The following is a 24037-nucleotide window of genomic DNA, read 5'->3' on the forward strand; positions in this document are numbered from 1 at the left end:
TTTTAAAAATACTTACCGTAATTACTCCATTAGTAATTTTTTATTTTTGTTTTGAGGAGCATTTTAGTGATTAGTCTTTTTTTTTTTAGCAAAAGTTTATCATTAATTTTTAGTAAAAAGATAAACTTATCAAGTTATGGTCCGTTTGGATATAGCTAAAAACTAAAAACTGAAAAACATTGTAGCAAAATAATTTTTTAATGGGTGAAAAACACTGTTCGCTCCTAAAATCAGATTATTGGCCTAAAATCACTGTTTATAGTCAATAAACAGTAACAAGTGCGCGTAAAAAAAGAAAAAGGGCCACACGTTTCTTTCATTAAAAAAAAAAAGGCCACACGTTAAGTCCACACACATTTCTAATTCATCACTTTGCCTGCATAAAATTTCATTTACCACTTAAAATTTTTCATTTCCCACACAAAACATTTTATTTTCCCACCAATATTTCATTTCCCACTACACAAAAATCTCTCTCATTTTCTCTCTATCTCACATTCACTCACACACACACACACACACACACACACACACACATGCACAGATCTTGACATTCACATTCACGCTCACACACACAACTCCGCCAACGCCGACAAGGAGAGACCAGCCCAGCGCCGCCAAGCCCAACGCCGACAAGGCCGAACCCAACTCAACCCGCCAACTTCTCATTCCTATCGGCGACCCATACCCAGCGCCGCCGAGCCCAACGCCGACAAGGCCAGTTCACAAGGTTTTCGTTGGTGGAAAGCGTATGTACTCTCTCTCACTCTCTCTCTCTCTCTCCTGTATGAGATCTGTAATCTGATTCATTGGGCATTAAATGTGTGTGAATTTCAAGCTCAATGTGAATGCGTTTGTTTCATTTTCTGAAAAGTGCTTTTGAAATGAAAGGCAAAACGGTGCGTTTAGTGATTTTTTAGCAATCTGTGATTAATATTTAGTTGAGGGATGGGCTTGACCTGGGGTTCACGTCTAGTTGCACCTCTACGAATCCTTAAAGTTATGAATGTGTGTCTGTATTAGTGGTCTCATTTGGATGTATTTGGCTGCAAGGAAATGGAGGCTTGTGGAAAGTTTAGTCAGAAAGAAATGCAAGGATGTGGTTTCTTTTATATGTCTAATGGTGGTGCATTAAACGAGAGACTATATGCTTAAAAGTTAAAAGCTGATTAAAGGTATTCTTTTCTTTTTCTTTTGTTCTTTATCCTTCAAGAAAGTTATGTAGGAGCTGAAATCTGAGTATTCTTTTATTGGTTTCAATACAATAATTTCTATGGAATGTCCTTTAGTCTTCACTTTGGAGTGAGAGAATCAAAATTTTATGTTAACCCATTAACCCACATATTCACCTTGAAGAAAAGAGGTGGATTTATCTCTTTGATAAATAAATACTTGTTTCAAAAGTTTAAGTTGTTACAAAATATTGATCTTAATTATTTTACTATTATCCTAATGCTAACAAGTTTCCAAAATGCTTAAAAAAACAGCACTGTAATAAAAAAATATAGAGCAGTAGTCAATTAATCAAAAATAAAATGACAATTACTTTTGCACACCTTGAATTTGGTATTAAGATTCTCTCAATTTGTTTTTGAAGTGGAGTAATTTGAAACAGAAAAGGATCATTTCATGGAAACATTTTTTGCATTAAGAATACTCACTCGTTTTTTTTTGGAAGGATAGGAACTATTTTATGGTAAATATTTAGTTTTTTGTGGACCTAAATGTATAATAGTTAAAGGTGCAATCATATAAACTTTCTTTGAAAGATAGTAAAGTAGTTCTACTGTCAATCGGCAATTGCACGTTGTGGCTTTTGTGCTCTGTTTTTTTTTTTTTTTGGAGAAACAATTCGTGCTCTGTTTGGTTGTTGATAATAAAATATTCAAATTTAGTGTGGCTTTGGACTATGGTTAATGTTAAATAAATGTTATAATTCAATTATTATTTGATAAAAAGATAACTATCGAATTCACCTTTTGGGATTTTATATTATTATAATATATACAAGATTCAACCATACCAATGTATATATACAAGATAACTATCTATAGCCTTTGACTGTGGTTTCATTTAACTCACCAGAGTCTAAGTGAGGCAATGAACTCTAAATGTACCTCAAATCATATGCATCAAATGAGAATTTTTAAACTATTAGAATGCTTTATTCAATAACTCATTAAAAAAAAGGCTCTACTAAATCAACTTTAACACAATTTTGTAAAACAAAAATAGAATAATTATTAAAGCTAAGAGATTATATTACTGAATTAATGGGGAAAAAATCTATTTCTAAATTGATGCAGAAAGAAATATAGGTGTGTGAGATAGAGAGAAGAAAGTAAGAGAAAGAGACATCCACTAACTTGAATTAAAGTATAGAACTTCTCTTCACTAATTTCATTGAGGCTGTTGAGCGCCTTACAGATTGTTTGAGGTGATTGGTTACTCGTATAGCCTCACTAGAGGTGCCTACATTGGTCCTTAGGTGATTATGCCATGGTTTTGCTGTCTTGCGGAATATTGCATCAGGAAGAGTTTTGAAGAAATTTCTCATTGTATGGATTATTTTACTTCCGTGTCTCTTTGGTAACAGCTTCACATTTATGCCTTTAAATTGTGTTGGTGGTACTGAAAAACTGGCATCGGCCTTCTAACTATTATTCCGTGTATGCTCCTACTTAATGAATCTCTTTTTAAAATAAATTGGCTTGGTATAATGCCTACAACTTTTAACACATGGATATCCTCATAACATTAAGAATGGATATATAATACTTTGCTTGGTTTGATGAAGTTTTTCACAAACCGCTTGTTATATTTTAATTGGTTCATTCTTGTAGGTTGAAGTTAGCATAATAAAATCAACTTCAATTGGCTTCAATAAAAAATAAAGAAAATAAAATCAGCTGCCACAGTCTCTTGCATGTCCTTAAGATGCTTTAGGGTCTTGTTTCTTTGCTAGGCAATTAAAAAGGAACCTGAATTTGCAGCTAAGAGAGGTGCTTTGTAACATTAAGCTTTGATTATAAACCAGATAATAGATATTGTTGATTGTGCTTTTACTTTCTACTCTATATTTTTGCTTGTCCTAAGTCTTGGTGATTGCATCTAATTATCCTGCTCATTTCCTTATATTAGTAGTTGCTTGACTTTAGATCTTAATTGATTTAACTTTTATATTAAACATTTCTTTCTTTCATCAATCTTTTGTCATAGATTACAAGTTTGCAGTAGAAATGGTAAGAACAATATTTGGTAATGTTTTGGACATAATCTGCATGTAGTTAATTGACTATGATTCATGCCTCATAGAGGTTATGCTTCATGCTATATTTGGTGCGACGTGCTTTTTATATTGGTCAATGAAATGAATTTCTTTGGGTAATGATTGTTTTGGTAATGAAAGATTGGATCTTGAATATGTTGATGGCTGTTTGGTGTTAAAACAATGAATAGAATGTAAAATAAAGAAAGATAAAATACTCAACAATGACATCTAGGTTATCCTAAGTAATTACAATTGGGTAGGAGAGGAGAAGGCAATTGCACTCTCAAAGCTTAAGATAAGCTGTTTATTTCATAATAATCAATCTTAATATTAATGTTATTGACTACAATAAAGCCTTTAAATAGGTTATTCCTACAACTTTCCTAGAAAAAATAACCTATTCTTAGAAAGATCAGGATTACTAATAGCAAAGAAAAAGTACTCAAGAACATCTAAACAAAACAGGGAAAAGACTTAGAACACAAAATAAGACTCATAGGCCTCTAAATATAACTGAACTAGCAATTTTCTAACTCAAAAAACTTAATTCTAAGACTCCATAATAACTAAAGCAGCCTATAAAGTTAAACGTTTCACTTGTTCAAATTTGTTTGAACCATGGTGTATGCTTTGATGGATTTTTTGTTTCAATTTTTTACTTTTCATTAATAATTTGTCTTTAGAACCAAGACACTTTTTGAGACATGAAGAGCCTATGTCATGCTACATACTAATGGTGTTGCAGTGGAGAAATAGTTGATAAATTTAAATGAAGAAGCCCAACTAAATACATAGAACCATATCAAGTCCCAAACAAAATCATGGAAAAGTCTTAACAGGCTTGATGAGCTAATATTTATATGCACTTATTGAGTAATCTTGGTTTGTATGTACTTATTGAATGAGCAAGATGAAAAGTCCTAAATCTCTAAAATTTTCTTGTCATTTTATTCGATCCATTTATATGCACTTATTAGACTTTGTTGCAAGTAGGCATTATAAAAATGTCAAACTGTGATGTATATAGTGCACTTCTTTTGGCATGATCAGTTTTCTTTCTTGCTTTTTGTATTTGACTAATCATCTGGTTAAGCCCTTGATCTGACTTCTGAGGATGAAATGAATTCATGGAAGTTTGGAGATTTAGAGTTTTCAAATCATATAAAAATCACAATTAATAAGTATGATTTAGTTTTGTTAGATTTCACTTGGTGATTTTTGATTGACGAAACGACATGCTCATGAAATATTAAGTGTTTGTTCTCAATGTTAACAGTTGGAAATTGGTATCAGTTGACTTTGTTTGATATCTTTTACTCTAATATCCCAATTAGTGAGGGTCCTGATTAAATGTTCTATGCACAAGGAGTGGTAAGACCATAGATATTTTGTTGTTGCATTCTGACATTGCCCATGAATTGCTGACTTATACCTGGTTATGCATTTGCGTGTCCCTACTAGCTCTCCTTCACTCTGTTGTGCTGTGTTGTGTTGTCTAAATTTTAGTTCCAAAGATATGTAGTGGTTTTCACTAATAGAAGTGGAATTTGATTAAACTAAGTCAACCTTTTGAAGCTTATTGCTTGCTTTTGATGTTGCAAAGCAATTTTGGATTCCAATATTTTATATTGTTGTGTCCTAATTATTGCCATTTTTTTTTTTTTTTGTATGTAGAACGTTCCATCGATTCTACAATCCCCAGCTCTCCAAAAATCATTAGTTGCATTCCATTAACCAAGCAGCTTAAGTTTTATGTTGGTGTTTGAGGACATTTTGTGTACAAAGAACCACATTTGAACAAACATATTTTTTGCAAGTGTTGAAAAACATTTTGAAACACTTGGAAACTTTGATTATGGTATTAGCTTAATTTAAGTGTTGAAGGACATTCTATGTACAAAGGACCACATCTTTCTTTTGTTAATTTTATGACGATGGTTATAGACAATGTTATGTATTTCATAATATATTTCTATGTTAATATAATGTTAGTTTGGAGACATTTGTGATGTTATCTAGTTACATTTGTGGTATTGTCTTAGTGGAGCATAAATTATTACAGATTATTTGTAATAGTAATGTGGTTTTAGAATGCAGGAGGAAAAAAAAAACCTATAACGATGGGCAAAAACCACCACTGAAGGACTAAAATTATGATATAATTGAAGACCTATAGTGGCGTTTAAAGCCCGTCGCGCTAAAGCCTCACACATATAGCGGCAGGCGTAATCGCTGCTAAAAGGTGTGTAGAGTCTGTTGTTTAATAAGCCCTATAACGGCGCTTATTGCTCGCTACTAAAGGTTGTCGCCTATAGCGGCGGGCTTATTCCGCCACTAAAAGGTCACTTTACCCCGAATGGTAACCTCATATGGAGGCAATTTTTAGTCCGCCGCAATAGACCAAAAGCGTCGCTAAATGGTCGATCTATTGCGGCGTTTTTTTGTTACCGCCGCAATAAATCTATAGCGGCATTGCAACAGTGGCAGGTAGAATCACCGCAGTAGCACCAGTCGCTAAAGGTCAAATGGACCTATAGCAGAGGTTTTTTGGGCTTTTGCGGTAGTTTTGGCCCGCCGCAATAGTTCAATTTTTTTGTAGTGATTAGTGGAATAGCACAGTGCCCACTTTATCATACTAAGAACTTTTCAAATAGTCAACAAATTCATCTTGGAAAAGAGTTGGTATAAAATTGATTGAACTTGACAAAATTCAGCAAAAAAGAAAAAAAAAAAAAGAGAAAGAATTGAACTTGACAAAGTGGTTAGTACGGATTTTGTTACTCAACAAATAATCATTCTTCCTCGTTTGGACTGTGGTCTTTTCTAATCAATCAGTCTTTTGTGTGTGTATGTAACTTAATTAGTGGCTACATGATTGCTTATAAGATAGGGTTTTTCATTTTTATCCTTGCCATGACTGAGGACCATATCTCCTTCAATCAACTTTCAATTGAAACTTCTCGTCATCTTCGCAGTTTGCAAAGATCATTTGTCCTACTTTGAGTTAATCGTTGAGGTTTTTTATTTTTTATTTTTTATTTTTTTTTATTTTGTGTCTGTGATGCATGTGTCTACTATTAGGAAATGTCAAATTAGTTGATTGAGCTTAATTTGGGTAAAATTATTTGATAAGGCGGCTTAATTTTTTATTTTTCAACTTTACTATTGATAATTTTTATTGTTAGGCTATTTTTTTGGGCTTGTATAGTTTTTCTTTAGGTGAAAAACTGTAATTCATCTTATTAAGAAACCCCGGTTGAGTCAACCTGAAAAATAGAAAGAAAAGGTGGAGGAACATTAACCAAAAAACGTGCTAAACTATGATCTAACTTCTTACCTTCTCTCTTAGTATGAGAGTAAAGTAATTTAGAGAAAGATCTAGACAGGAGTTTGACATCCTCAATCAAAAGGCCACAAGCGGAATGAGACCGGTCCTCCCCCTGCAGGGCTTTGATAACAGTACTCGAATCCCCTTCCAAAATGATATTATCAACACCTATCTCCCTAGCAAAAACAAGCGCCCTGGCAGCAGCTAGCACCTCCACTTCTTTTGACAGTATGGGCTTGTATAGTTTGTTTTAGATTTTAGATCTATAGTTTTTTTTTTTTTTTAATTTTTTTTTTATGATCCTCAAAAGGAGAAAAATGCTAGAGTTACAAACTTTTTTACAAATCTATAATGTGGTGACTTGTTATTTATTTATTTTTGGGAAGTAAAAAACTAGTATAAGTGGTGGGTCCAAATGCAAACTAATAAGAATTTGCTATCTAAACAGTTTGTAAAAATATTTTAGAAAAGTTTGTAATTATAATATTACTCTTAAAAGAATCAATAATATTATTAAGGGGTAAAAGAAGAGGCAAAAGCTATACTGGAGAAAATATACCCAGCCGATCAGTTGGAAGCAGAGACGCAAGCTCTACATGAATCTGTAAAAGCAGAGATTTAGGAAACAAGATATGCTGGAAAGGTTACCTATAAAGAACTATGGAAAACCAAAACAGTAAGAAGAGGACTAATTGCAGGAATTGGACTTATGATCTTCCAGCAGTGTGTGGGCATAAACACAGTCATGTACTATAGCCTCACCATAATTCAGTTGGCTAGAATTGCATCTAATCAAACTGCACTCCTCTCACTCGTCTCTTCTGGCCTCAATGCTCTGGGCTCCATCGCGAGCATCTACTTCATTGACCGGACTGGGAGAAGGAAACTTTCTGTTGCCAGTTTGAGTGATGTACCATGTGCATTCTAGAACTTATCAAATGCTTCATAATAGAATTCTACAGAATAATTTTTTATTAATAATTATTTAAATTAATACTATTTGGAAACGTATAATATTTTTTTCTAAAATTACATTTTGAGAATACAATTTCAAATATTAAAATTATTCTTTCAAAATTGAGAATACAATTTCAAATATTAAAATTATTCTTTCAAAACAAGATTAATTTAACTTAAATTTCAGTCAAGTTAGCGTATTAAGTACTACAATAATGTAAGAAAAAATAATGTTTTTAAAGCACCATTTTAAAGAAAATGCTACACACATAAATATGTTATTTTACAAATTTTGGGATAGAATTCTTTTTTTTTTTTTTTGAGGAGATTTTGGAAGAGAATTCGGTTACATTTGCCTTCACATTTCTTTCTTACCACTACATGTGCAATTAATTTGTTCTTGCTCGTTACTAGCATTTTTTATCACTAAGAGCATTAGCATCAAGTGTGCAAAATGCAAAGTATTTGGCATTTGGCACACCAAAAAAGCCCCCTCATTAGATATTTCAAATTCTAAAACTTTTAGCATGGGTGAATAGTATCGTTTCAAATTTGAAACGATACTGCTCACAAATTGTAAAATTTTTATTTTTATTTTATTATACTCTCTCTCCTCTCATGACCTACTGTTCACAAAAAGTTCCATTTATATTGTTTTGTATTCGGATGAGTTTTAAGTAAAAATTATTTTAATGTATTGTACATATTATTTTAATGTATGGAATTAAAAAATAGAATGTGATGTAGGGTTTATTGTAAAATGACGTACTAAAATAATAAAGTAGACTATTTAATGTGTTAAAATGACATACTTTTTGCAACAGCTAATGTTGATGCTCTAAGAGCACTGGCATTGATAAAAGTTGATATTTTATCATCTAAAACCCTACTCTATCTATTATACCAATTCACTTTACAATATACTCTACATCCCAATTTTTATTCTTACATACAACTCATTAAATAATATAACTATACAATAAAATAATATAATATAAAATCTAACTCAAATAATTGGGAAAAGAGAGAATGTTTTTATATTAAAGAATTCTTTACAACTTGCTATGGTTAGTACCATGGCAAGTTGCTAATTCTTGGGTAATTGGTTGTTCTCAAAACAAATGAATATAAATAATTTGTTTTACTTTTTGGTAAAAATAGTATGTCATGTGTTTGATTTTATTATCTTAAACTTTGGTTATTTTATAAAGAAAGTCAAACACATACATGGTAATTGGTGGAACAAAAAGCGAATTTGACAGAAATCAAACTTAGGACGTCTTGCTTTATTACCATAATAAATTACCAATTCTTTTAAAAGAAGTTTAAGTCAATAGAAAATGTTAAGTTTAATCATTTAATCATAATTTTAACAATTTCATTCTTTTAGGCTCGATGATATGAAAAGTAAAAATTATTGAATTTCTTAAAAAATTAGCTTCTTTTGAATAAAAATTTTCCTTTCCTAGCTCCCAATTTTTCCGTGAGAATAAAGGTTTAGTACTTAGTATTCAATGCAAAATGCATGTTTGAACATTTACTCCGTCAAGCAAATTTACCTTCAGCCCTAGCCATAGGTTAACTAATGTTAAATTTCCAATTTTTTTAAAGCTTAATATGTTGAGAAATGATAAATTTAATTATTTAACCACAATTCTAACACACTAATGCTTATTGGGAACTCTAAAGGCATTTAGTTGAGCTCGACAAAATTAAAGTGATATCCCAATTTTATGACCATATATATAAATTATATGTCAACTAGTTTTTATGGTTGTTGATATTTCTGACTAAGCATGGCCCGATGAAAGATCTTACTGCAGTTTTATTAGAGTCGTTAATGCAATTTTATTAGGCCTTAGACTTTTCAAGTTATTTCACTTATTAGTAATTCATTTTTCATTAGCAAAAAGTAATTTCACCTTCTTCTTGTTTGTAGTTCTTGTAGCTAATTTGGTCACGCTATCGAAAATCGGTAATAACCTGAATCTCTTCTTCAACTTTTTTTAGCATATCATTCCTTAAGATTGTGATTAAAAATAGTTTACCATGCAAACAAGACGTAATATTATTCACATTAACATGAAACAAAATATATTGTGCTTAATTACTAAGATTAAGAAAGTATGTAGTTGTAAGTCTAGCAATAATTTCAACTAAAAATTAAAGGAAAGCTGATAGGTGCAACAACAAATTTGTTTTCTTACCGTTATTTTGGTGTATGCACAGTAATATTTCACCTTGAAACGCAAACTGTCTTGGGAACTCCTTGTGTGGTGGCATTTTTGATACATAAGTGGCATAGGAGGCATTTATCAATGTATGATGATGTTGAAGAATTTTTGCAAAGCCAAATTAATCTCATACCAATTAGGTACCCTCACTTAGAAATTAAGAAGATGTCCAAAGGTTTTAAGGATAAATTGGGTGAAGGAGGCTATGGCACTGTATATAAAGGAAAGCTTGAAAGTGGTCCTCTTGTTGCTATAAAGATGTTGGGTAACTCCAAAGCTAATGGGCAAGAATTTACCAACGAAGTCGCAACAATTGGAAGGATTCACCACGTGAATGCCGTGCAACTCATTGGTTTTTGTGCTGAAGGACCAAAGCGTGCCCTTATATATATGAATTCATGCCTAATGGTTCTCCTTGAAAAATACATTTTTTCTCAAGAAGAAAGTATCCCCTTAAATATTGAGAAAACATATGAGATTTCTCTTGGAGTGGCTAGTGGGATTGAATATCTACATCGAGGATGTGACATGCAAATTTTGCATTTTGATATCAAGCCTCATAATATTCTTCTCGATGAGAACTTCATTCCCAAAGTTTCTGATTTTGTGCTTGCAAAACTTTATCCAGCGAATGATAGCGTAGTGTCTTTGACTGCTGCAAGGGAACATTAGGATATATAGCTCTACAGTTGTTCTATAAAAAAATTGGAGGGGTCTCTTATAAAGCTGATGTTTATAGTTTTGGCATATTATTGTTGGAAATGACAAACAAAAGAAAGAACATGAATGCATTTGCAGACCATACAAGCCAAATTTACTTCCCAACTTGGGTCTATGACCAATTTAGCAAAGGAAATGACATAGAAATAGAAGATGCCACAAATGAGGAGAAGAAAACTGCTAAGAAGATGATTATAGTAGCATTATGGTGGATACATATGAAGCCTAATGACCGCCCTTCAATGAACAAAGTTGTAGAAATGCTTGAAGGAGAAGTTGAATGCTTACAAATGCCTTCCAAGCCTTTCCTATCATCATCACCTAGGAGACTGATAAGGGATGTAGGAGACAACTTCAACTTATATTCAACTAGTTCATCATTTCAATCAGGTGAATCAAGTCAATCGACTAAACTTTAAATGCAAGGGAAAGTTAACACCGCTGCGGAACTGGGGCAATTAGTCTTAAAATGCTGGCAAAAGGTTTTGAACCCAATATCTCATGGATATCATGAGACCTTAGCACTACAACAAACTTAAGTTTTTTCAACATATTTATATCCACAGTCACTAAAAAATGTAAATAAAAGCTTAAATTTCTACGGTTGAGTACAACTGTAGAGTAAAAATAAGAAAATTTATAAACTTATTTCTGCAGTTTTTATAACTGTTGAAAAAAATATTAAAAGTATTTGGTTTTAGTTTTTTTCTTCAAGCACCGTAGTAAAAGGGGATCCAGATCCTCTCTATTTCCCTTTGAAGTAGAGAGGGTCCATTTCACGGTGGGGATTTATTTGAACATCATTAATGGTTAAAACCTGCCACCTCATTTAAAATGTAAAAAACTTAACCCAACCACTTCAAACTCTTGTTAAACCAAGGGTAACTCAGCATATTCTTCTCTCATTTGAAATTTCAATAGTTTAAACTCTCATCTTCTTTAAGGACAGAGACCTCTCTCCATCTCACGGTCCTCTGCGGTGCGCTCGAGTTCTACGATCGTGATGGCTCTCAGCTCGATTTGCTTTCTGTTCACAAGACCTCTCAGGAGCCATTGCCTGAGGCCAAGGACGATATAAATTCCTCCTATTCCCTCGGCGTGTTTGGTTTCGGGTTCCTCTCCATCCTCGGTGGTGCTGCCTCTTCCGCCGCCTCGTTGTCCATTATTTCTTTGTTTTGTTTTCTTCTTATGGTTCAAATCTTAAACGATTGATGCTGGTAAGGTTTTTGTTTGTTGTGGTGGTTTTTTTTTTTTTTTTTTTTTTTTTTTGTCTTTGTCTTGTGATTTGTTGGTGTTGCATGTGTGTATCAATTGGGAATTGGTGAGTGGAATTGTGCGCTTGTGGTTTTTGGGACAATTATAAGTGTGGCATTTCATTTTAAAGATTTAGATTTTAATTTGAAGAAAACAATTTTATTGGGTTCATCTTGGGTGATGTTTGGCAGTTTGGTGGACTAACTATTCTTGCACATTTTTTATCGACTATTAATTCTATAATTGTGAAGAAATCTTTTGGGGTTTGTGTAGATGATATATACATAATAGTAAGGGGCTAACTTTCGATGCGGGAAAATATGATATTAATGTTTATACCAATGGAATTGGACCAAATGAATAATTTTTCCCCATCAGTAAGGGATTGAAAATTAGGGCTTGGGTTTAATCTTGTATGTGTGCCTAAGTTGCAAAATTTTCATTATAAGAATTAAGAAGTTTGGAGATAATTCTTCTATTCGAAAATTGATGTTTAATAATTGGTTGGTTTGTGGGATGATACCTCTTGTTCCTTTTTCATCTCTATATATTTTGTAAAGATAAGAGGGGAAAAAATGAGTGGAATGTTGAATATTTTCCCTGATATTACTTTTGCCTGCATGAGAACAATGAGGTTTCTTGACAGTTGTGCTATAAGACGAATCTGTATAAGAACCACGAACTTTTTAATAAAAGATTTCTTTATGGTTGGTTTGCATCCTTAATTTATTTGTGTTAGGTGTGAATTTGAAGATGCAAGGCCAAGGGTTTCTGTTTTTGAATTATATCTGCTTAAAAATCTCAAATCACATTTTTTTTTAAATCAATATGATGTAGCTTCATATGGATTAGCTGCATATATTTTGTTTTCTAATGCTAAAAAATTAATTTTTCTTATAATTGTTTCTATAAGACATCTCAAGTGTTGAAAAGCATGATTGTAAATGATGTAAAAAGTTTGTTGGCATAAAGTTTGATAAATTTTTGTCTTTCTTGAGTATATGCTTATTTTTGTCTGGAATTCCATATTATTAGATTTAGATAGACTTAGGACCACCTGAGGTATTTTACACTATTCTGCTTGTCAATTTGTTTCTCTATATTTATCTTTTAAATCAAGCAAGTTCAACTATTATTAGTGTTATCTGTAAGTATAAGTTCCATTTCAAAATTTTTATTTTTACCTTTTGTTTTCAAATATTTGTAGGACATTGAGAAATATAAGTTGGGGAGTCTGAAAACTTTCCATTATTTAAATCAATCAAATTGCTATGAGCTGGATCGTGTAAATGATGCTCATGAATATCTTGCAACCAGAAGGGCTATGGAAATACAGAGTGCCAAGTAACTCTTGACCTTGAAAATGCAATTGCTAGCAGAGATGCAATAGCCAAGAAGCAGGAAGTGGAATGTATAGTCAAGCAATAAGCACACCAATTGTAGAAGTTTCATGTTATTATAATCAAAGTGTTTATTTCAATGGAATTCTTGTTATGTGATCAAAGTGTACATTTTAATAAAATTTGTTCACTTTTTTTTTATTAAATTCTCTTATTGTCTACTCTGTTGGATTGAATTTTGATTGTAATGCCAAGTAACTCATAGGGGTGCAACCCAAGTACACAGAATTCACATGAATGTGCATTTAACCAAAAAGCAAGTGAATTGCATTTAACCAAAAACCAAGTGATTTGCATTTTGGCCTTAAACTGCTTTGCACATGTTAAATCCATAGAAGCAGTGATTTGCATTTATATAAAAATAGCAACACTTACATAATTATGCAGAAAACAGCAACTGATAATTATGCAGAAAACAACTATGCAGAAACAGATAGTTATGCAAAAACAGTATGCAGAAACTTGGATGAGTTTATATTGTTGTTTTAATGAACAAAACTTTATCACAAACAAGCCTTTTAAGAAACTGTATACTTCACTGAACAAAACTTTATTGAAATGTATACTTTAATTACAAGGCTATTAGAACAAGAGCCCTAATTAAATACACACAGTCATGGGCAATGATTTATTTCCCTCAATAGGAACCTAAAACTTGCATTCACAAATTCTGTAAGGATGCAAGTTGAAGCTGAGAACAACAAAATACAACCCTATCATAACCCAAGACAATCAAAGCAATCCTAAACTTGTGCACTTTCTCCTCAGCAGTTCGGGTTGCAACTCTATACTTCTCAGCTCTGCGCTTGGCTATCCGTTCCCGCTCTAATGCTTCTGTTTCCATTCGTCATGCATTGTCCCTCTCAATTTTGGCAGCTTCTGCCTCGGCTGCCAGTCTCATAAACCTTTCCCACACAATATTGATGAACTTGATGTGCTCAACTCTCAGTTCTTTGTAGCACCTTTCTTCAAGATACTTCGTTATCTGTTTAAAAAAAGTACCAAAAATATTTAGCACTGGGCTAGCATTCCAAAAATATCTGCTTCACAGAGTACGAAAAATATCTGCTTCAAAGACTAGCATCATTCTTAAGCATATTAACCAGTTTCAAAGACTAGCATCATTTTGTTAAAATTCTTTTCAATAATATATATTTACGAGTGTATCAATACAGTCAATGCACCTGTGCTTCGGCACATGCAAGTTGATATTCATCATAAAACTTGATTTTACAGATGTTCATTGATGAAATAAATAAATAACCACAAGACAGAACACAAAAGGAGAATACCATACAAGGGGACTTGCCACAGAAAGTAATGGTCCCTGCTTAAACTTGTCATGAAATGAAAATGCTATTGGCTTTGGATTTTCTCCAGGTCCTCTAATGAACCCACTGATTTCAAATCATGGCAAATCATAGATTATCATGTCTAAAATAATATTCTACCCAATCACACTTTTGAGAGCAAAGAACATTTATAGGTATAAGAAACATATTCACCATGTACCCAATAGAAAAGTAAAAACCACTAGCAACTGAACTAAAACAACAAAAAAATAAACTCACATTAGTAACATAGAAAGTAGGGGAGCCCTTCTAGCATCATATATGGCGATCAGACCCTTGTATAGTTCATCCCCACCTTTGTAAGATACAACCAATCGCTCTCCTGAAGCATCCCAAGCTATCTTTTCAATCCCCTAACTAAAGAATTAACACAACATATAGAATCATTATTTGACAACATTACTGTGCACAACACAATGACATACATATACAACAAAATTCAAGGCATAATTTGGGACCACCATTCTACAACCATGACACAATCCAAAGTATCATGACAAGGAGAGAGTGTGAAGCAAATTACAAGGATTTAACTGGGTTTTTGTTCAAAGGATTTAACTTTCATCATTAGGAACCTAATAATAGCGCTTTGAATACAAATTACAAGGATTAAGCATTTTGATACAACAGACAAAAAATGCAGGCAATATAAAAACTGAATTTTAATTAAAACTCATAAAATTCCAAACTTATAACTAATAATAAGCATAATTCTGCAACCGTTACATTTCCCATTACCAAAAAACACACGCACAAAGCCGCTAAATAGATTCTTTGACAATGAATTTCAGAATAACTACCTTAGGGAAATAGTTGGCTGGAATAGCTGGAGTAGCGTGCTCAAGAACCACTCCAAGAACAGTCGGACTTCAACGGAGACAAACAACAAGTAGGTGGGCGGCACTTTCCGATGATGCTAGGTTGGTGTGAAACATTGCCCGCACAACAACGATGGCTTGGCACGATGGCCGGTGGCACCGGCGACGGTGAGGACCGTGGGATAGAGAGTGAAAGAGAGGGGTAATGGAGAAGAGAGAGAAATTGAGACTTGAAATATTCAGATCTGAGTTAACCTATGCAGACCGTGGGATGCTTACCTCTCTCTCTGGTTTGAGTTAACCTTGGTATAACTAGAGTTTGAATTTGTTGAGTTAACCCCAATTAAGTGTGTGTTTAGCTTTTAATTGATGTGGTACGTTTTTTAGCGTTGATGTATTTCAAACAAATTTCCACCGTGAAATGGACCCTCTCCATTTCAAAGGGAAATGGAGAGGATCCGGATCCAGTAAAAGGGGGTCAAAAAATGTCAAAGAGAGAATAGTTTTATCAACAGCTGTACATTGTATTGTATAACACCGTTGCATAAAAGCTCATATTAAACTTAGAAAGTTTAAAACGTTATGGTAGGCTCTCTCGCTCTTGGCCTCTCGCTCCCGCTCTCTTTCATAGCTCACATCTCTCTCGGCCTAAACACAGGTTCTCCGCTCCTCACAGGTTCTTTCTCTCTCTCTCTCTCTTCCTTCCTTGTATTTTTCTGTTATTTTCTCGGCAACCAAACAGAGTTTTTGACTTTGGTTGATTTTTCTTTGCTTCAGATTCACCGAGTTGGTACAATCGCATCCAAATCTTGTATATATTCACACTTTTACCTATCCAAACCTCTGATTAGGTATCTTCTATACATTGATGAATCCAATTTCACATTCTCCTTAAAAACCTAACCTTCAATTTTGTATTTCTTTGTTTTTCCATAGATAACATAAACATTTTGTTTTTTATTTTGGATTTTTTGTATATAACTTGTATAATTAAACTGCAAATCTAGAATTATTGTTTATTAATATAATTACTCTTACTGTATAGTTTAGGTTTGTTTTCAATTTGTCTATTTTGGCTTCAAATATCTCCTTTGATTGCAGGCTACTTATAGGAGGAGGCATTAGGCAACTCTGATTTAGAGTAAAAAATAACCTAACCTTCAATTTACTATCCTTCAACCTGGTCTGTGCAAGTCTAGACATAAAGTATGTGTGCCAAGTGCTTTTTGAAATTACCCAAAGAGTAAAAAAAATAAATTAAAAGGAAAACAAAGAATAACAAGTACTTAAAGATTGATTCCTCAATTGGGTGTTTGTTCATATAATATTGATCTAATGAATCTTATATAGCTTTCTCTGATTATGAGAGTTTTGTTTCTTCGGCTGTTGTTGTGTCTTTAAACTGTTTTGGGCATGGTTGTGACTTCAATTTGAAATTCTTTGTGGTTTGTGTGTGTGGAAACAATGTTTGACTTTTGGGATTTGTGCTAATGGTCTGCTTATTTAGCTAGCAGTGGAGTAGAGCTATTCCAAGCATTTTGAGAACACGTTGTGGAACAATTTTCTCATATAAGCATAAGCTACAAATCTTACGTATAATTGCTTTATACTACTGAAACCATTACAGCATGTGGTTAATAATTACTTATCTAATTATCTTCATGTGCAATATCATTTAATAACATAGAAAATTCTGAGTTTTCTACTGGAAGATATTGCCTTTCCTAAACTATGGATGGGAGCAAAAGCAGGGTCATGAATAGGCGATTTTGAGAGGTCATTTGTATATCTATGTCTTCCATATTGGTAGAAATCGACACATTGGGGCCACTCCCAAGGGGAAGGGGTTGCCCCTGTAATAACCCGTTGTGTTTGGGACATGAGACAACACTCACCTATAAAGCCCTGGACATCCATTTTAGCAGAAATGTTGGCAGAGTTAAACACTTTGGGGTCACTCCCAAGGGATTTGTCCCTGTAATTACCTAGTGTGTGCGAGCCGAGGGGACTACAGTCACCTATTGAATTAGTGGCACCCATGTTATCAAAATTATTGGCAGAAAGTTACTAGGAAAGGTATGATAAGGGGAAAATTGAGGTAAACCCTTGCACAATCTGAGTTTTTTGAATGTACGCACTTCAGTAGCTCAGTTTTTTTTGGCCAACCTCTTATGATTGCTTTACTCCTATTTATATTCAGTATTCATATGCATGGTTAAGCATTCAATTCATGTTATTGTCAAAAAAAAAGAAGAAGAAGAAGAAAAAACAATCAATTCATAAATAATTAGTGGCTGCCCTCCTTCCTACAGAGAAAATATTGTTGTGTAGAATCGTTCGAGCTCTGGAATAGATCAGGCAGATAATTAATTAGGCTGCTCAATTAGAGTTGTCCCTTTGAATGAAAATGATCCTGTTTTAGCTCTTGAAAATGTGACTTCTTTTATTTTTACGTATTTGTCTTGTACTAATTTAAGTGCACAAGATGTAGCAAAATTTTAAGTGCACGAGATAACAAGGCATAGCTTTATTTATTTGTTTTAGACTAGTGTGTGGGAAATAAAATTGTCTATAGTATAAAACCTTTGCTTTATGAATCACGCCTAACTTGGTCTCTGCATACCAAATTGAAATCAGAATGTCTCAATCTCTTACTTGCACAAGATGACTAAATAATAAAATATAACCAAATGAAGAAATGCTCATCATGTATAAAATAAGATTCCATCGCATATTAAAGTAGTATTAAATTTATAGATGACAATAGAGGAAAGGATCAGGACTAAAAAAAAAAAAAACTTCTAAGCCAAAATAAAAAATAAAAAATCATTCAAATATAAAGTGAATGGTGTACAACACAAACATTCATAGATATAGTTATAGACATTATTTTAAATCCGGACTGGTTGGTTCGACTGATTGAACCGAAAATTGGCCACCAATTTGGTTTGAAAAAAACCCCATTAACTAGTTAAAAACCATCCAAAACTAGGTTAAACTGAGAACCGGAGGCAAATCTAATTTTGCCCCTAGTCTGATTTTTAAAACCATGGTTATAGATGATATATCTACACTCTAAATGAATGAGTGAAACTAGTCCAAACAGGTTTCCTATGTATCTGACTTGAAGTGATAAGTTTATTAAATAGGCCTTTTTTTTTTGTGATAAAGAATGGGTTCATTCATCTCAACCCAAATCTGACATGAACTTACTAAAACTCAACCCTAACTTATCAATTTTGTATCGTGTTTGCGGGTCACGCCTAATATTATCCCTACATATATGAATATTCACATTTTTCCATTTTATAAAAAAACAATGTATTTTAAAAAAATAAAAATAAACAAACAAACAAAACTCAAGCCTCTAGTATAATTGTAGCCCATTGGAACCAACATGCTAGGCCTTTTTGTTTCGTGTGCCTCCAAACTAGACATGGCAAAAATGGTCAAAATTTGCTGACCCAACTAGGCCCAACTCGAAAAATACTCGACTCGAAGCCGAATTTTTTGACCCAAAGCAAAAACGGGCTGACCCATGACCCGACGAAATTTTTTGCGAGTCAACCTAACCTGGATAACCTATGACCTGACCTGTTAAAAAAAATTCACTAAAAAATATTTAGACTATGTCCTAAATGCTAGGTGCATAAAGAACAAAGCATGTGGCCGGAACTCATAGATACCATGTTCACAGACATGAGACAACCCATTTATTAAAAAAAAATTATGTCAATTCTCATTCAATTTGACTAGACACTTCATAGTTCACACTAGTACACTAAGTCACTAACACAGTAAAGGGCTAAGAGCTTGTAGCTGTAGTTCACAAACCACTAAATGGTTAACGTACACGTGACACACCACACACATGTGACACACCACACACATGTGACACACAACACTCACACAAACCACTAAATGGCTAACACACGTGACACACCACACACATACAAACACTAAGACACTCACACAGTTACACACCTAAGACTCACGTGATATTATTAGTAATGTAAACTTAAAATATATACTGTTTGGTGCTTCTTAAGATCTATCTCTTTTTGAAGTCGTAAACTTGTAATTACATGCATTTTGACGATGAGTTATTAATATTGAAGACTTTTTTCATCATCAATTTATGACTATAAAAAATTTTCATCATGCTCAAAACAGTTAGAATTGAAAGGATATTAACAAGTGGCATTAAGTGCAATTCATTTCCTTAATTGATTTTATTCATTCCCTCTTGTCATTGATTTGTTTTTGTGATTAAAAAAAAAAAAGTTCATTTGAAAAATACCAGTCAATCCAACCTGCAACTCAATTGATCCACAACCCAATTGACTCGTTTAAAAATGTCTCGTTTTGACCTGCAACCCGTTTGACCCGCAAACCTAATTGACCCGAGTAGGTTGTTGCTGGATTGAGGTGGAAAATATGGTGCACAAGTTCCATTTTGGGTACACTTCACACCCCTTAGCACAAGATATTTATCATGAACTGAACCAATTGGCTTCAAAAATAAAGGAATTGGGCTATGTACTTGATACAGATTTTGTTCTCCATGATGTCGAGGATGAACGAAAGGATCAATATTTGTTTCAGCACAGTGAGAAAGTAGCTGTGGCATTTGGTCTTATAAGCATATCCAAACCAAAACCTATTAGAGTATTTAAGAATCTGTGTTTGTGGAGATTATCACACTGCAACCAAATTTATTTCAGTGGCTAGAGGTAGAGAGATAGTGGTGAGAGAATCAAACTGGTTTCATCACTTCAAAAATGGAACATGTTCTTGCAATGATTACTGGTGATGTTGATTTGATTTGATTTTTTTTTTTTTTTTTTTCCGACTGGTGAGGTTTAGGTTTTAGGGTGTTGTTACATTGAAGAATGTTGGATTTCCTCAATGAGAGTTTGGCTTATCGGACAAAGCTTATAATATGAGTTTTCTTTCCATTGCCTAGGTTCTTAGCTTCCTTCTTTCGGCTGAGTTGGGAATGGATACTCTGGTCACTTGTTAAAACTCTTTTCTTAGGGTGGACTGGAAGTAGTTTGCTTCAATACAGAGCCTACAAAAGGAAAGTTTTAGAACGCACGACTGCCAGCTGCAATTAATCTTAAGTTAGCACGTACAGTTGTCATTAATTCTTTCAGCTTTGATTCTTCACTTGTTCCACTAGCTGTAACCTTTCTATTTCATACTTGCACTAGATTTGTGTAATTTGAATCTGTATAGTTCATATTTGCAACTCTTTGTACAACTAGGGATTTGTATAATCACCTAATTTACAAAAACTATATGCATTTTCTCCCGGAGCTCATATTGCCTGTTCTTTAAAGTTCTCTGACAACTTTCAGTAGTCTTCTTTGCTATTTTCCTCTCTCTCTCTCTCTCTCTCTCTCTCTCTCTCTGCATTTTCTCCCAGAGCTAATAATGCCTGTTCTTTAAAGTTCTCACAAATTTCAGTAGTCGTCTTTGCTATTTTCCTCTCTCTCTCTCTCTCTCTCTCTCTCTCTCTCTCTCTCTGCATTTTCTCCCAGAGCTAATAATGCCTGTTCTTTAAAGTTCTCACAAATTTCAGTAGTCGTCTTTGCTATTTTCCTCTCTCTCTCTCTCTCTCTCTCTCTCTCTCTCTCTCTCTGTGTATGGCAATGCTTTCAATTTTCTCTTTTTAGAAGAATGTTTGTAAATAAAAATTTTGGTTGTGTTAGTATTGCTTTGTGATGCAATGACATGCACTCGTGGAAGTAAATGTTATTGTGAGCTCTTTGTTAACCAAGGGAAAAGTTTAGTTTTGTGCCATTTTTGGTGAGGTAAAATGACTAACGTTTTTATCCATCACTAGTTCACCTTGAAACAAAAACTATCTTGGGGACTGTGTGGTGGTTTTCTTTGATACATAAGTGGCATAGAAGGCATTTATCAATGTATAATGCTAATGAAGAATTTCTACCAAGCCATAATAACCTCATGCCGATTAGGTACTCTTTCTCACAAATTAGGAAGATGGCCAAAGGTTTCCAAGATAAATTGGGTGAAGGAGGCTATGGTTCTGCATATAAAGGAATGTTTCGAAGTGGCCTTTTTTTTTTTTTTTTGGGTACAAAGCAAACAAGTGAAAATAATATCATTTTGCTTCCCTTTCCTCTCCCCTCTCTTCCTCCCTTCATTTCCTTTCTCTCTCCCTTGTTTTTACCAAGCATGTGCATTTTGTTTTTGCTAAATAATAACTCTTATTAGAAATAAGCTTCTTTTTTTTTTTAAATTTTTTGCCATACATTTAATATAAAAGTTATCAAAATTTTTATATTTTAATAAATACTATGCAAATAAATTACCATAAAAAATTGCTACCAAACAAACACATAATGTAAATATAAAGACAAAAATGTGTTTTGCCTAAAATTTATTGACAATAACGAAAATTTTGAAATGTTGAAATAAAATCAAATTTACAAGAAATGTACAAAAATCTCTCACATGAAAACTACCACACATTTAGTGGAGAGAGAGAGAGCAAAGGGAAAATTGAGAAATCAAGATGAAAGAGAAGGTAGATGCTGTGATGTTAGAGGAAGAATCCAAATTAGGGACCCAAATATGAAACTGAAAGATGTGAAATTTTGGCCAAGTTTCTATATTACTAGTGCTGTGAAGTGGTTGTGCTTCCACTTGGACGGTGTATATTTGAAAATAGGAAATGTTGTCATTTACTTTACCTTGTAAGAATCCAAGACAGGAAGGGCTAGGTTTTTTGGCTATTGATCATTTCAACATAGTTACATTAAAAGAGAAATTATATAGTAAAATTTATTATATAATTAATATAAATAATTTTCAATATTTAAAAAAAATAAAGATTCATTTTAAAATATCATAAATAATATAAAATATGTTCAAAAGCTGTCATTTGTGTGTTTTATTTTATTTATATTCTGTTGATCCGGAATAGATACTAGTTCTATTTTTTATACTAATTTAGATTTGAGTTTTAGTATTTTTTTTTTATTCTTGAATGTTGAATGATCAAAAGATTTTATTGTTCATGTGTTGGTTCCCCAAAGACAAATTCCTACTTTCATACTTAGTTTTCTCAATATTTTCCTTCATTTTTATTATTGGATGCAAAAACATTTCGGCTCACCTAAGACCCATGTGTTCCGTTTGGTAGAAAATGAACTGGGCACTGATAGAAGTGGGCTTAAATATTGATATGGTATCACAGTTATTGTACCAAATTGACCCAAAAAAATAAAAAATAATAATTATGGAGCTTTAATGTAACTACTTGAAAGTTCAAAGGGTGCTAGTGCAATTTAACATTTGAAACAAATACTGAATATTGGAAAATTGTTGCACTCAATTTCTGTTTTTTGTTTAAAAGTTTTAATTTTTATTTCGCTAGAAGTCATCCAACACATCCCATAGGAAGAGTGAATAATAATCAAACTTAAACTTACTCCTTAAGAAGAAATCTTAGACACCAACTGGCTCTAGAAGTCTTTTGCCATTGAGAGAAAATTACTCTCAGATACAGGTGGCTCAAAATAGGGGTGTGCAGAAAACCCACCAACCTGCCAAACCCGACCCGACCCGCCGGGTTGGGTCGATTTTTAGGGTTTGGTGAGTTGGGTTGGGTTATAAATTTTTTTTTGTAGCGGGTCGAGTTGGGTTTGGGTCATAAAATTATAAACCCACCAAACCCGACCCGACCCGATCCACCCATATTTTAATATAGATTTAAAATATATTATATATTTAATAAATATTTTTTTTAAGTTAAAATCTAGCTGTAGAACACTTCATCAATTCCTACAAATATATATAATATAAAATCCTATTACTTTCTTTAATATTTATTTAAATATATTATATAATTAATAAAAAAAATATGGGTTCAATTTAATAATAATAATAATAATAATAATTTTTAACCCATAGGTTCAACCTGACCCAACCTGACCCATGTGAGTTGAGTTGGGTTTGACATATGTGATGGGTTGGGTTGAGCCGAATTTTTTTTGACCCATCATGGTGGGTTAGGTCAAAAAATTTTCTCAACCCGACCCAACCCGACCTATGCACACCCCTAGCTCAAGAAGTCTTTTGCCATTGAGTGAAAATTACTCACAAATATAAATATTTTCTAGGTTGGTCTACACATAAGAACTTCTCAGACATAAATTGGGCCTTATAGCACATTATAGAAGATATAAAGCCCACGTTGAAAAGTTTTTTGTGTTGGGATTTTCGTTTTGTGCCTCGGTGTGTAAAATTTCATTGCTCTCAATGTTGTCATGGGCTTTTTTTTTTGGCTGGTGGGAAGCGGTCGCTTAATGGAGTAATTTGAGCCACTAGAGTTTCCTAATATTCCTATGGTTGAATAATAAAGAATTTGATCAACTTTTCTTACGCGGTAAATTCTAAAGTTTAGAGGTGATTGGATTTTACATCCTGAAGTTTCATAATTTGGATTTTACTCTTTGAAGTTTGGGATGTTTGAATTTTACACCCTAATATTTCAAAAGTTAGATTTTACCCCCCTAAAGTTTAAGGTTATTTGGAATTTACACCTCCAAATTTTGAAACTTTAAAGTGTGAAATATAAACACCCCAAAACTTTAGAAAATAAAATCCAAACACTCCTAAAATATAAGGGGTAAAATCCAAGTTCTGAAACGTCAAAGATTTTAAAATTTC

At 33.2% G+C, this 24037-nt stretch overlaps 2 long non-coding RNA genes and 1 pseudogene across 3 annotated transcripts; 2 read left to right on the forward strand and 1 right to left on the reverse strand.

The window, feature by feature from the left end:
• The first annotated feature begins 391 nt into the window (after window positions 1–391).
• On the forward strand, window positions 392–5273 carry LOC142619271 (uncharacterized). Of its 2 annotated transcripts, XR_012841473.1 has the most exons (4): window positions 398–749; window positions 1054–1175; window positions 2307–2558; window positions 4946–5273. It is a non-coding gene; the product is annotated as an uncharacterized LOC142619271 (long non-coding RNA). The 2 variants fall into 2 exon arrangements; XR_012841474.1 differs by lacking the exons at window positions 1054–1175; window positions 2307–2558 and having other exon boundaries at window positions 392–749.
• A 4586-nt stretch (window positions 5274–9859) lies between these two features.
• LOC142620126 (rust resistance kinase Lr10-like) lies at window positions 9860–10929 on the forward strand (annotated as a pseudogene).
• A 2688-nt stretch (window positions 10930–13617) lies between these two features.
• Window positions 13618–15607, reverse strand: LOC142619272 (uncharacterized). Its single transcript, XR_012841475.1, has 3 exons — window positions 15317–15607; window positions 14736–14873; window positions 13618–14149 (listed from the first exon to the last, which is right to left on the reverse strand). It is a non-coding gene; the product is annotated as an uncharacterized LOC142619272 (long non-coding RNA).
• Window positions 15608–24037: the final 8430 nt, after the last annotated feature.

The sequence above is a fragment of the Castanea sativa genome, chromosome 12, assembly GCF_040712315.1.
Source record: "Castanea sativa cultivar Marrone di Chiusa Pesio chromosome 12, ASM4071231v1".
Taxonomy (NCBI): domain Eukaryota; kingdom Viridiplantae; phylum Streptophyta; class Magnoliopsida; order Fagales; family Fagaceae; genus Castanea; species Castanea sativa.